Here is a 14362-nt window from a genome sequence, read left to right on the forward strand (position 1 = left end):
CCTAAATAGCCGACTTCCTGTTGGGCTGGGGTAAAAAGTAAGAGCATGAAGTATATATGAACCGATGAGATCTATATGTGTACCGAGTTTCATATTCTTACATACAAGCGTGTTTGATTTATGGACCAAGTTTTCGGACCCCGTTCCAGGGGGCGCTGTCGAGCCCCCCTGCCACGCCCGGGTACCATCTTCACCCCGACCCTGATGGCCGCGGGTTCTGACCCGCGTGCAAAGTTTCAAGAGTTTTCGTGCACGTTAAGAGCCCCAAAAGTGCCCGAATAGTCGTAAGAAAAATAAAAGAGGAGAAAAAAAAAAAAAAAAAAAAAAATAATCCTTAGGAAAACAATAGGGCCTTCGCCTTTTCAAGGCTTGGGCCCTAATAAATAATCCTAAGGAAAACAATAGGGCCTTCGCCCTTTGGGCTTGGGCCCTAATAATCCTAAGGAAAACAATAGGGCCTTCGCCCTTTGGGCTTGGGCCCTAATAAATAATCCTAAGGAAAACAATAGGGCCTTCGCCCTTTGGGCTTGGGCCCTAATTAAAGTGCCCCTATTATGGATTTTTGAATAAGCCAGTTTTTTTTTACCGTTTAAGGATGAGCATGTGAAGAATCAGTGGTTAAAATTCATCTTTACCATGATACCACAGCAGTATAATCCTAAACTTTTGCTGTGTTCCATTTATTTTACTGACGACTGCTTCTCAAATCTCTGAGTTCAATGCAGGATTCGAGAACTGCTTGCTCTTGAAAGATGGTGTTCAAATACTTAGTTTTGAGTTTTATATTGTGTAGGTCTCCTGCTAACTGGTCTTACTGAAATACTTCTGCTAAGCAGTTGTGGGCCACTATTACCTAAAACTGTCTATTAATGCAGATTGTCTGTCGTTCTCACTACTTTGAGGAAAGATTAAGCATGGAGCAAGATTTGTTTTGTTACATCAGTCATTCACGCTAGAGCTCGGCTAATGTATCCACTGTTATTGATACAGTTTCCACGTGTTCACCGCAATAAATTAGAAAAATACTCTGTAAATAATTAAGTACAAGTAAAATAATCGGTTTGTTGATGGACATGCACTTGTTAATGGGATAGTTCACCCAAAAAAGAAAATTCTGTCAGTAATTACTCACTCTCATGTTGTTCCAACCCCGTAAGACTTTTGTTCATCTTCGGGACACAAATGAAGATATTTTTGATTAAATCTGAGAGCTGTCTCACTCCTCCATAGGCTTCTAAGGGATTGAAACTTGCCGGGTCAGAAAAGTTATTAAAGACATCGTTAAAATAGTCCGAGTGACTACAGTGGCTCAACCTTAAGTTTATCAAGTGACGAGAATACTTTTTGTGCGCAAAAAAATAAATAACGACTTTATTCAACTATTCATTTCCTTCTCTGTGGGCCTCTAGTTAGTTCACGTAGTGTAACTGCGCAGCGCTTCTGGCCCGGCAAGTTTCAATCCGATAGAAGCCTATGGAGGAGTGATCCAGCTCTCAGATTTAATCAAAAATGTCTTCATTTGTGTTCCGAAGATGAACAAAAGTCTTATGGGGTTAGAACAACATGAGGGTGGGTAATTACTGACAGAATTTTCATTTTTGGGTTAACTAACCCTTTAATGCGGATACTGAGGAATTACAGTTGCAGCATCTCACAATGTACCTCAAACTGAGTAGTGTATCACTGAGAAACGTCCTGCTCGAGTCGTCCTTGTGATGGAGGTTCGGGTTGAATAACGAGTTCTTCCAATGTTTCATTATTGGACTCGCGCTCGGATTGATATGGTAAAATCGACGTCATTGTTCGTCACTGTGTTTAGTTTACGGTGTAGGAAGCCTCAGGACAGCTGATGTTGTTATGGCAATGGGCGTTTTTGTTTTCGACACACGCGCTGTACGCGGTAAACCAATCACAACAGACTGAGCATTCTGGCCAATCAGAGCAGAATAGCTTGTGAAAAGGAGGGATTTAGAGAGATTGATTCATCTGACGAGTAGTTTGAGAATCATTGAAAAATGTGGTGATGTGCAAATATATATTATGAGAATATTAAACAGTTTTTTGACCTTTGATGCATCTAAACCTGTTGTAGGAGACTGCAAAACAACATTAGGAAACTTTAAAATAGCATAATAGGGGCACTTTAAAACAGTTTTATAAGGAATTAAAAGAGATATACGATACAGTTATAAAATTAAATAAAAGAGTAAAAAGATGATACATAGATAAACTTCTCATCTGGCAAAACACCGGCGTATCATATTTTTCACAACTCTGAGATTTTCCCATGGTGATTATACTGTGTCTGTGGTGTTCTTTCAGCGCCTAAGAAATATATTGGACGTATCCAATAGGCCCGATTTTCCCCTAAAATCATACAGGAGAAGCTCTAGGACTGACTCACGGTGTAACCTCGGGTTCCCTGCCACATCAGTCCGCACCCCACAGAACCTCGATTTTAATAACACATCAAACTCACTACTCTACCACAGACCCAGGTCATCAGCATGGTTTCATCTCTCAAATTCCCCAATTAAGTAATTTATGTTTGTCTCTTACCCAATTCGCAGAGCCATTGAGTTCAGTTTAGAATCAAAAGGAGAATTCAAAACTGAATTCATAACAAATCAAAGCAGAGATCATGACAATACGCAAAAAAAGCATGAAGCATGAAAAAGCATCCCAGTTGGTCTTGACTGGCCTCCATACCGGTAAACCACTGATGGCTGATCTGAAAAAAACAAAACAAAAAACAAAAACAGAGAAAATGTGTGAGAAATGGTCATGAGTTTACAACATGAGGGTTACTGACAGTATTTTTATTTTTGGGTGAACTATCCCTTTAATTGCCTGAATGTACAATTACGTAAAAGGTACACTGAGTAACTTAATAGCCCTTCAAACTTAAATCTGAAATATAAAGCTTTTGTAGCATTACAAATATTTTTACTGTCACTTTTGGTCAATATAATGCATCCTTGCTAAATAAAAGTATTAATTTCATTCAACAACCAAAAAAAAAAAAACAATTACTGACTGAACAGTAGTGCTTTCTATTTCAGATAACTTAAATGCTGTTCTTTTGAACTTTCTATTCAAAGAATCCAGAAAAAAAAGTGTACAACTGAAAATAATCAGAAATGTTTCTTGATTCACACAAGTGCTCCTAAAAATAAATGTAAGCGTAGAGCCCTTGCAAGTTATGCATTACAATGTTAATCACATAATGCATCTGATAGTTAGTCAAAACATATACTTACAAAGCCAAAGATGCTCAGTGCTGTGGCTCTTAAAAGAGCCTTTGAGCTGTAGTTAGCTCCTGTTGACACAGGGAAAAGAGAGAAAAAGAAGAAACATTATTTTTCATCTATGATTATTGGCTAATATGACTATATGTTATGAACATGATAAATCACAGATCTAGGATGACTGCTAGATTGATCACTTACACAGTCAATCAGATTACAGTTTTACCAATAATTGACATAGAATTTCTAAAATATGTTGCAATGAATATTTTTCTATTAATCTATTAGTCTGCCTTTACATTGCTTTAAATTCGTTACTATTTTAACATGTCATATTTCTGTCCTGTGCAGAGTGAATCCAGAATGTGTATGTAGCCGTCACATCTCTTACATCGTGTAAGTTACACTTTGTTATGAGAGAGCGCGAGAGAGTGCCTTTGAGAAAACGCGCTAGGCCTAACGTTAGGTCCTAAACACCACACACATTTAACGTTAACTGACGAGTAAAATATGCCATAACTGGTCGTAAAAAAGACGGGAAACCATTGTTTGTGTAAATACTAGATTGGGTCCATCTAACGTTGCTGGAAAAGGCAGTCAGTCAATTCTATGACATGTAAGTTAAGTTAATGGGATATGAAAACGGCGGTTTTTGAGGAAAGTTCCTTCAGATTCTCCTGTAATAGCCTATTAGATTTTATTATTTACTTTCTTCATACATTTAGCTATATTTAATTGATATTGGTATTAATTTACTTTGTAAAAGTAATGTATAAAAGAATTTGTTCAGTAAAAAGTACTTACCTCCGAAAAACTCACAGCTGGCGTCTAAGGGATGCGATCCACTCAGTCAGCAGGGACGTCCGCAGTGTTGCCAACTATTTTCAAAGGAAAGTAGCTAAGGCCTTCCCTAAAAGTCGCTAAATGTCGCTAGATGACGTCATACGTCAATTAGCATATTAATGACGTCATCGCGTCGTACTTGCGTTCTGTCAGCCTAGTGCGTTCCCTTTCGAGGGAACTCTCGATGCGTCACTTGACGCCTTGGGAACGCCCCCAGCGTGAATGCGTCTGAGCATCAATGTCAACTAGTCCAATGGAAAGAATGAGCGTCACGGGCGGGTGACGTCATGACCAGGAAGGGATAAAGGCTCACCCGGTGAAACGCGGCATTAGCTTCTGTGTCTCAGCAAGCGATCTGTGTTACTCTGTCTCTGTCTATTTATTGTTGTCTGTTCGATATTATTGGGAAGAGTTATGGCGAAACAACTTTACAAACTCTGTGCTTCTCCCTGCCCGCGTTATTTAACGGGTGGGGACACACACGAGCTTTGTGTAGTTTGTTTGGGAGTGGAGAATGCGGTATCAGCCTCCGAGGGGGCTGATTGCAACATTGTGAGAAGCTTTCGCTTGGCATGCTCCACTCCCGCCTGTCACTTTTCGAGGAAAGTGGCCAGGCTCGCGATCCTCGGGGTGCAGGACACGCGTCTGCCGAGGCAGCGCGGAGAATGCATTCCTGTGGATCGCGAATAGGATCTCGTTACGGGGTTGGAGACGGGTCCGCGGATCTTATCTCCTCCCTTTCCACGAGGGATCCAGTGCACTCTCTCCGGTCTCGGAAGCCCGCGCTGCGGTCTCTTCCGCCCGGGGAGAGAAATCAATACTTCAGTGCTCTACCTCCGAGGAGGTAGATGTGCTGGGCATTAAAAGTGTACACAATCATGGGGGAAGTGGATTTGCCATCTCTTCCCCAGCGTATGAGAATTATATATAGCCGATATATATATATATATATATATATGATAGTTTATATATTATATATAAAATAAAGTGTATATATATAAAGAATGTATATAAAAAATATATATATATAATAATAAGCTGGTGGAGGTGTTTACTGAGGCTGTAGATGAATTAAATATTTAATGGCCAGCAGAAATAAGGGGGCACTCGTCCTTAAAACAAATTGAACGAGTTTCCTTCCCTCTATTTTTCCACCTCCATCACGGGGCCTTCCATTTTTCCCGATCTGCACAGCGAGCTGTCTAGATCATGGAAAAAGCCTTACTCATTTTTTAGCCCCACATTCATGTATATTCAGATATTTGGGGGTTAAGAGAGTATGGCTATGGGGCAATACCCCGGGTAGTACAGACACTTGCGAGCTATGTCTCCCGGTTCAGTATCGTCCCTGAAGGCGTCGGCTTCTCTCACTGAACCATTAAAGAAAAGTATTTTTTAATCCTGTGGGAAAAGCATATATGACAGTGGGTCTAGCACGAGCCTGCTTGCACACTATAGCAGTGCTGCAAGCATATCAGGCTGACCTGCTGTGGTATTTGGACAGAAGTGAGGGAGTTGGCCCGATGGGGTTTGAGAACTCCGTCGGGCCTCAGATTTATCTCTCAGGGATGGCAGCCAAAGAAATGTGGTCCCTGAGAGACACCTCTGGCTCAATTTGATGGGAATCATGGAGAAAGATACAAGATAATCTCTCCCTCGCTATTTCCAACCCACTGGGGCTGCTGGGCGTGAGCAGCTCCAGCCGGCTAGTTTCTCATACACAACACAGCAGCCAAAGCCTTCAAAGCAGAAGCCGGATCCGAGGACCGTTCTTCATGCTGAGAAGGCTGCGGCTCAAAAGAAAAGGTCTGGCGCCACGGCGTCAGACCGGTGAGGGCAGCCCCAACCGGGGTGGAATGGTGTACACCTCATTATACGGTGCCCTTTCCATCTCTGTGCCCTCAGGGGACCGTTCTGCCAACCCCGCCACCCTTGGTGCTTCGGGGCGCAGCGTTCTCCAGCGAGCTTCTGGCGCAGCGTCAACTCGACATTGCGTCGGACTCGCGCCCTCTGAGGGGGGTTCGAAAACAGTCAGTTCGGGTGGTTCCTGCCAGTATGTTTCAGGTCCCCGAACTGGCTGTCTTTATTACACCAGAGGCCAGCCTCGAGGGGCTGGTTCCCTTGGTAGGTTTTCTGGCAGCGCGGAAGCTACTGCCAAATATATCTCTATGGGTAATGGTAATCTCTCTGGTAATGGAGCAAGGGGTAAAGGCCCTGTTAGCAAAGAAAGCTATATAGCAGGTGTACTCACCCGACATTGCGTCGGGTCTTTACAGTCGTTATCTCATTGTTCCAAAAAAGGATGGAGAGCAGCGTCACATACTAGATCTTCGTCTGTTGGAGTGTTTGGTGCTGGAACTCAAGTCCAAGATGCTGACACTCAAACAGATCGTGACTCAAATCAGATCCGAGGACTGGTTTGTCACGATAGATCTAAAAGACGTATACTTCCATATCTCCATCCTCCCTCAGCACAGGAGGTTCCTGAGGTTTTCTTTGGGGCAAAGAACACCAGTATCAGGCACTTCCTTTCGGTCTAGCTCTATCACCCCGCACGTTCACGAAGTGTATAGACGCAGCTCTGGCCCCGCCAGGCTGCAGTGTATACGCATTCTGAATTGCATAGATGACTGGCTGATTCTAGCGGAATCAGAACAGTTAGCGGTTCGGCACCGAGGTGTCGTTCTCGCTCATATGCAGATGTTGGGGTTGAGGCTCAATGCCTAGAAGAGTGTTCTTTCTCCAGTACAGAGAACCACTTTCCTTGGTGTGGTATGGGATTCAGTGACGATGCGGGCCACTTTATCGCCCGTTCGTGTAGCTGCTATCCTGACAGCCACCATAGAGCTAAAGCTAGGCCAGTCACGCACTGTAAAACAGTTCGAGAGACTGTTGGGTCTTGTGGCAGTAGCGTCCAACGGGATACCTTTTGGCCTGCTGTACATGAGACCTTTGCAGTGGTGGCGCAGGACCAGAGGGTTCTCCCCGAGGGGAAACCCACTTCGTATGATCAAGATCACGCGGCCGTGCCTTCGTGCCTTGGTTATATGGAGGAAACACTGGTTCTTAACCCAGGGTTCGGTGTTGGGAGCTCTTTGCCATCGAGTTGCTATCTCGACAGATGCTTCCCTCACCGGCTGGGGAGCGGTATTGGAAGGCCGCTCAGCTCAGGGCTTGGGAGGAGTCATCATCTCGCTTGGCACATGAATTGCCTAGAGATGATGGTCGTCTTCAATGCGTTGAGACATCTCCTCCCAGACCTGAGGGGCCATCATGTGTTGTTCTGAAACAGTGACTGTTAGGCCTCAGGGCAGCAGCGTTCAATGTGATACCCTTTGACCTGCTGTACGTGAGACCTTTACAGTGGTGGCTCAGGACCAGAGGGTTCTCCCTGAGGGGAAACCCACTCCGTACGATCAAGATCACGCGGCAGTATCCCCGCGCCTTGGTTATATGGAGGAAACTCTGGTTCTTGACCCACAGACAACACGTTGGTGGCCTATTATTTTGGTCCCTCAGGAAATTACGCTGTCTGAGGGCAGTGTATATTCCAGGGGGGGCAGAATATTGGAGCAGACACCCTGTCGAGGCAGGGGCTGAGGCCAGGGGACTCCACCCCGAGGCGGTGGAGCAAATATGGGAGTTTTATGGCCAGGCAGAAGTGGATTTGTTCTCGTCTCAGCAAAAGTACGACGCACTGTCCACTCTGGTTATCCCTCACTCAACCAGTCCCCACGGGGCTGGTTGCTATGGTGCAGACGTGGCTGAGGCTACGTCTGTACGCATTTCCCCCTGTTGCTCTGCTCCCAGGAGTTCTGGAGTGATTCCGCCAGGATGGAATAAGCCTATTTAGTAGCACCACCCTGGCCGAGCTGAATTTGGTTTGCGGACCTAATTTTTCTCCTCGACGGACCTCCCTTGGAGGTCCCGATCAGGAGAGACCTTCCGTCTCAGGCAGGGGATGCAATATTGCACCCCCGGCAGGGGATTTGGAAACTGTGGGTTTGGCCTCTGAGGGGGCCCAACTCATAGAGAGTGGTCTCTCAACCGAGGTTGTTGAGACCATTCTAAGCTCCAGAGCTCCCGCTACGAGGAAACTATATTCACTATTTCGAGAGTTTTTCACTTCTTGGTGTTACCAGCGTCAGTGGGATCCGGTTAACTGTTCAGTAAACACAGTATTCGAGTTTCTGCAAGAACGCTTTGTATCAGGTCTGTGTCCTTCCACGCTTAAGGTATACGTGGCGGCCATTGCGGCTTTCCACGCCCTGGTGGGTAGTACATTTTTGGGTCGAGACCCCCTGATCACTCGTTTCCTTCGTGGCACTTTGAGGCTGAGGCCTGCAACTTGCACTAGGGTGCTGGCTTGGGACCTTGCAATAGTTCTAGAAGGCCTATCTGGGGCTCCCTTCGAGCCCTTAGATTTGGTCTCAGAGAAGTTCCTTTCTTTTAAGACTATTTTCTGCTAGCTATTTCGTCCCTATTAGAGTCAGACCTTCAGGCCCTTTCGGTCCCCTCCTGCCTTGAGTGCACCGGGGATGGCCAAGGCATTCTTACCCGAAACATGGATATGTTCCAAAGGTGCCTACCATTATTCCGAGGCCTATTGTGCTGCAGGTTTCTGTCCTCCTTTTACATCTGCGGACCAGGAAAGGCTGAACCTCTTGTGTCCAGTGCGAGCACTGGATACTTATGTTCATCGGACATCTTCAATGAGGAAGTCCGACCAGTTATTTATTTGCTTTGGATCACCTAAGAAGGGTCTTCCTGCTTCTAAACAGACGGTTAGTAAGTGGATAGTTGAGGCTATTTCACTTGCATACGAGTACTCTGACCAGCCGTGTCCTTTGGTGGTCAGAGCTCACTCTACGAGGGGTATGGCGGCCTCTAAAGCCTTACTATTTGGAGTTTCTCTTCAAGACGTTTGTGATGCGGCAGGCTGGTCCTCACCGCTCACATTCGTTAGGTTTTACAGCTTAGACCTGGATGCTGCCCCAGGTTCTCAGGTGCTTAGTGCTTAGTTTCAACAGACTGACACTCAGGTACTTGGAATTCTGGCGTTTTGGGTATTCTCGTTCCCAAGGCGTCAAGTGACGCATCGAGAGTTCCCTCGAAAGGGAACGTCTCAGGTTACGACTGTAACCGTAGTTCCCTGAGAAAGGGAACGAGACGATGCGTCACCCTGCCATACTTCCTGCTTCCCTGTGATCGGCTTGCTTCGACTTTTTGAAGCTAATGCCGCGTTTCACCGGGTGAGCCTTTATCCCTTCCTGGTCATGACGTCACCCGCCCGTGACGCTCATTCTTTCCATTGGACTAGTTGACATTGATGCTCAGACGCATTCACGCTGGGGGCGTTCCCAAGGCGTCAAGTGACGCATCGTCTCGTTCCCTTTCTCAGGGAACTACGGTTACAGTCGTAACCTGAGACGTTTTCTCTCTAAATTAATGTTCTATTCAATACAATATAGCCGAATGTCAAATAAAGCTGTTCTCGTTTCCTATTTTTTTGTTGTCAGACAATTGAACGAGTAGCTATAATATAGTGAATGATTACATTTTTAATAGGCCTATGTGGAACATTATCTGAATGGGAACCGGATAAACTAAGCTCTGTGATAGTGTTTACAAGTAATAAGCACAAGAAAAGAAATAAAATTAAAAAGGTCAAACTAAATTCTTTAAATATAAAACAAAAGAAAAGCAGATAAGTGATAAGTCCATGGAAAAACACACTGCTCATTCGCGTCTGTCAGCGGCCGTGCGCTCCTCTCAGCCATTCACTGAACAGGGGAGACGCAGCTAGAGAGAGTGACGACAGGGAGAAAGCAAGACCTCGCGCTCGCAGGACAGTACTGGCAACATTTGGAGGTTACTGGGGTTTGTCCAAAAAGTCGCTAAAATTGTCGCTAGTCGCTTTTTTGAAAAAATGTCGCTAAGGGGGTCTGAAAAGTCGCTAAAAATAGCGACAAAGGCGCTAAGTTGGCAACACTGGACGTCCGTTAGGAGCGCGCGCACTCTCGACACGTGACGTCACACAACAAACCTCAGTTTACATTCTGCCCATAGATCTAAAAAATAGATTCTGCCAGGTTGTCGCGGGCTTTGCACGAGAGCAACAATTTAAATTTTGTGAGGTGTAAGCAAAGTTTATATATATATAATTTAAAATAATGAAAAAATACATTTATATCACCACACGTGTGCTGTTTTACCTGGCATAAATTAAAAAAAAATAATAATAAATAAAATGATTGCCTGTATGGGAACCATAGACGGGAACCAGTTGTGCATTTAAAATATATATATATATTTATTGGAGAAAATGCTAATATAAAAATTACTCTGGTCTCTCACTAAGAACTCATTTGAAATCTTTCCATTCATGTGTTTTTTTTTTTTTTTTATTTAACTTTCAGCGTGTGTGCATATAGCTTATAAATGAGAATGCAGATTCATGATTTTCATCTGCAGAACAAGATGGGGGAAAAAATCTATAAAACATTATCATATGACATTTTAATATGCCTAAAACATAAATACAAAATGCATATAGCCCTATAAGTAATTTCAAGTTGTGTACACAATGAACAAAAGTGCAGTCATCCCATGAATTATAAGGCAATGATTACACCTTAATTGTACAGTGCTTATATGCTCATTCATATATCAGAGATGCATTTACAGTACCACTACTGCTTTTGCATAAACAGTAAAGTACTGCAAATACCCATATACAGTAAGTTACTGTAAATTTCATTAAAAATACCCACAATGCAGTGCATATTACAGTAGTTAACCGTAAATAATATAAATGGTATTTTACTGGGGTTTTTTGCGGTAAGTAACTGTAAAATTACGGCAAAGTCTAACAGTGTAGGTATGATTGTACATTTATATTTTTTTATACGTGTACATACACCGATGAGCCACATACATAAATACCCGCCTTGCCATAACAATTTGGTGCTCAAATCTTTATTCCTGCCCATTTCTCCTGCATCCACATTGAAACTGATTGTTTGCTTACTATCTAATCTACTTAATATGTGGCCTTGTTATGAGACGATGAACGATATTCGGTTCACCTATGAATGTGTTTTGGCTCAGCAATGTACAAGCACATAAAGATAGCACAGGGTTAGTTGTATATGTATATATAGTTGAGTGTATGATTATTCTGTATAAGTTTACAACTGGCTAAGCTGTTTTGCTTATATGCTTGATGCAACAAAACATCTGATCGCTACCTAATTCATAATCAACATGGATGCATAATAACCTCAAAATTTCCATGCGCTGTTTTTTTTGCTGAACAATCACAACATGTCAAAAGAGACCAACAAGACATGAATTTGCATGACAAATGCAGAATACATACGTCAACGAAAGGAGTTTTCTCTTCAAGCTTTCGTTGACAAGGGCTTTTATCTCATGAATTGAATTTTTAATTGAAATCTTTATTTCGAACATGGAAGAGAAAGTATATAAAACAAATAAAACAATGTTTAAAAACATAGGAGAAAAAAACAACAGATGAGCAGCAAACAAAGTACCCTTCTTTCCTGTGTTAACATACTTCTATTACATGTGTGAAAAGGAGTAGGAAGAAGTAAAACTTATGTACTCCTACCCCTTTAATTATTACGTTCCTTCAATTAACAATTTTTATATTATTATTATGTTGTAATATACATCCATACATATATACACACATATACATATATACACACATACATACATTATATATATATATATATATACACATATCAAAGTGACCACTGACAAGTATTTATTTATCTAACCTCGATTATGTACTTATTCAAGCAGCAAAAAATACTTGTCATAATCATGATTTAGTTATTGTCTCATCTACCCAATTACCGCATAGTCTTATACACAGTGATACACAGCGACTACTGTACAAACTAATATTTCTAGGAAAATATTAATGGACTTGCACTTCATTATGAATTGACTATACAGCCACTTTTTAAAACATGAAACATCATATAGACATTAAGATGTTTTTTTATCCTTTGAATCAACATTTTTTGAGTGACGTGATAAGGTCAGTTTTGATCATACCCTCTGGGCTTCTTCGTCCAAAAATGACCGAAAACTTTTACGTTTTGAATTGTTTAATTTTTTTTGCTTCATCGGATGGGGGTGAAACTTGGTGACTTTTGTTGTATTACCTATATGAACACACAAAAAAATCAAGGAGATGATTCTGATATGTTAAAGGGTCGTAAAAAAAATAGTCACACTTAGCTTCCTCCCGGTCAAAAATGACCGACATAGGAAATGAATGGGAAATACGAAAAAATAGGAAAACTCAGAGAAACTTTTGGTGGTACAAGCTACAGATCAGCCACTGTGCAGAAAAAAAGTGTACAGCAATGAAGGGGTGACACTCTAAAACATCGAGAGTGCAAATAAGACCCCCCCCCCCCCCCACACACACACACACACACCCACACACCCAATCAATCACACACACATACACAGATAAACTGGCAAGACTGCAACAGCCAATTTGTAGAATATGCAAAATAAAATCAAGAAATGAAAAAAAAAATCTCGCTCAAATGCACACACACACACACACACACACACACACACACACACACACACACACACACACACACACACAGAGAGAGAGAGAGAGAGAGAGAGAGAGAGAGAGAGAGAGAGAGAGAGAGAGAGATTAACTGAGAAGACTGCAACAGCAAATTTTGAGAATATGCAAAAATAAATAAATAAAACATACAAAAGAGACTCTCGCTCAAATGCACACACACACACACACACTCACTCACTCACTCACTCACTCACACACACAGATAAACTGGCAAGACTGCAACAGCTAATTTTTTGAATATGCAAAATAAAATCAATAAATGAAAAAAAACATCTCGCTCAAATGCACACACACACACACACACAGAGAGAGAGAGAGAGAAAGAGAGAGAGAGAGAGAGAGAGAGAAGGCAAGACTGCAACAGCAAATTTATAGAAAATGCAAAATAAAATCAATAAATGAAAAAAAATCTTGCTCAAATACACACACACACAGAAAATTAACTGGTTAGACTGCAACAGAACAAATTTTGAGAATGTGAAATAAAATCAATAAATGAAACAATCGCACACACACAGTCAGAAATGAACAGGCAAGACTGCATTTGTTGAAATAAAATCAATAAAATAATGTTTATTATTATTATTAACATTTTATTTTGTAACCTAGAGTTTGATTATGATTGTTTGCTGTTATGTTATTATTATTATTATTATGTTATGTTAAGTTTTTATTACTTACTGAATTAAAATGAATAAAAAATACCAATTTATTGCAAAATGTCTGTATAAAGTGTTTTGAATTATCACTAACCATCCCTTATTTTGTTAAATTATTTGAATGATCAAATACTGAGTAACAAAAATGTTTGCATTGTGTTCCCTTTCTAACCAAATGCTATAGTTTGATTGTAATCATAATGCAAAACCTGATACTTATCTAAAAAATTTTGTTAAAAAAAATAAAGAAGTAGTCTTTCAGAATATCTAAATAATGTATATCTAAATAAAAAAAAAAATGAATAAAATAGAGAAATCATGTCTAAAACAACAAAAGGAATCAAAAAGCCTTTCTATGTATTTATATAGGCAGCCTACAGGCTGGTACAGGACATTGCACACATGTAACTATTTTTTAAAGCCACTAGATGGCGCTCTTCTACTTGAACATTTTTTTTTTTTAGGCTGGCACTCTATTTTAATTTGAAATGTTGCATTTATTGAAAAAAAAATATATATATATAAAATAAAAATATATATATTAATTCTAATGGAAAAAATAGCTCATAAAAATTATATAATTAATGCAAAGTATCATAAAAAACTCTAAAAATTCTAAATAATAATTAGAAAATATTATAGAATAAAAATATATTTGATTGGTTATCCTGGGAAAAAATAAAGTTAAATTTTAAGGCTTCGTTCATTTTTGACCGGGAGGAAGCTAAGTGTAACCCATTTACGAAGAAGCCCAGAGGAAGTAATAATCAAGACATGTTGTCCATGCATTCAGACAGAGAGATCATTTTTGATCTTTGCCTTTAATTTTGGTCTGTATGTACCTGTCCTCTCCCATTTACAAATACTTTCTAAGTAGGTGAACAGCAGTATGTGACAAAAGTATATCCGAATTCAGAGTACTCATAAGAGAGTATAGGCAAAAAGTACCAGGACGACCTTCTGCATTC

The sequence above is a fragment of the Rhinichthys klamathensis genome, unplaced genomic scaffold (assembly GCF_029890125.1).
Source record: "Rhinichthys klamathensis goyatoka isolate OS25496 unplaced genomic scaffold, OSU_Roscu_1.1 h1tg000111l_1, whole genome shotgun sequence".
NCBI classification, from domain to species: domain Eukaryota; kingdom Metazoa; phylum Chordata; class Actinopteri; order Cypriniformes; family Leuciscidae; genus Rhinichthys; species Rhinichthys klamathensis.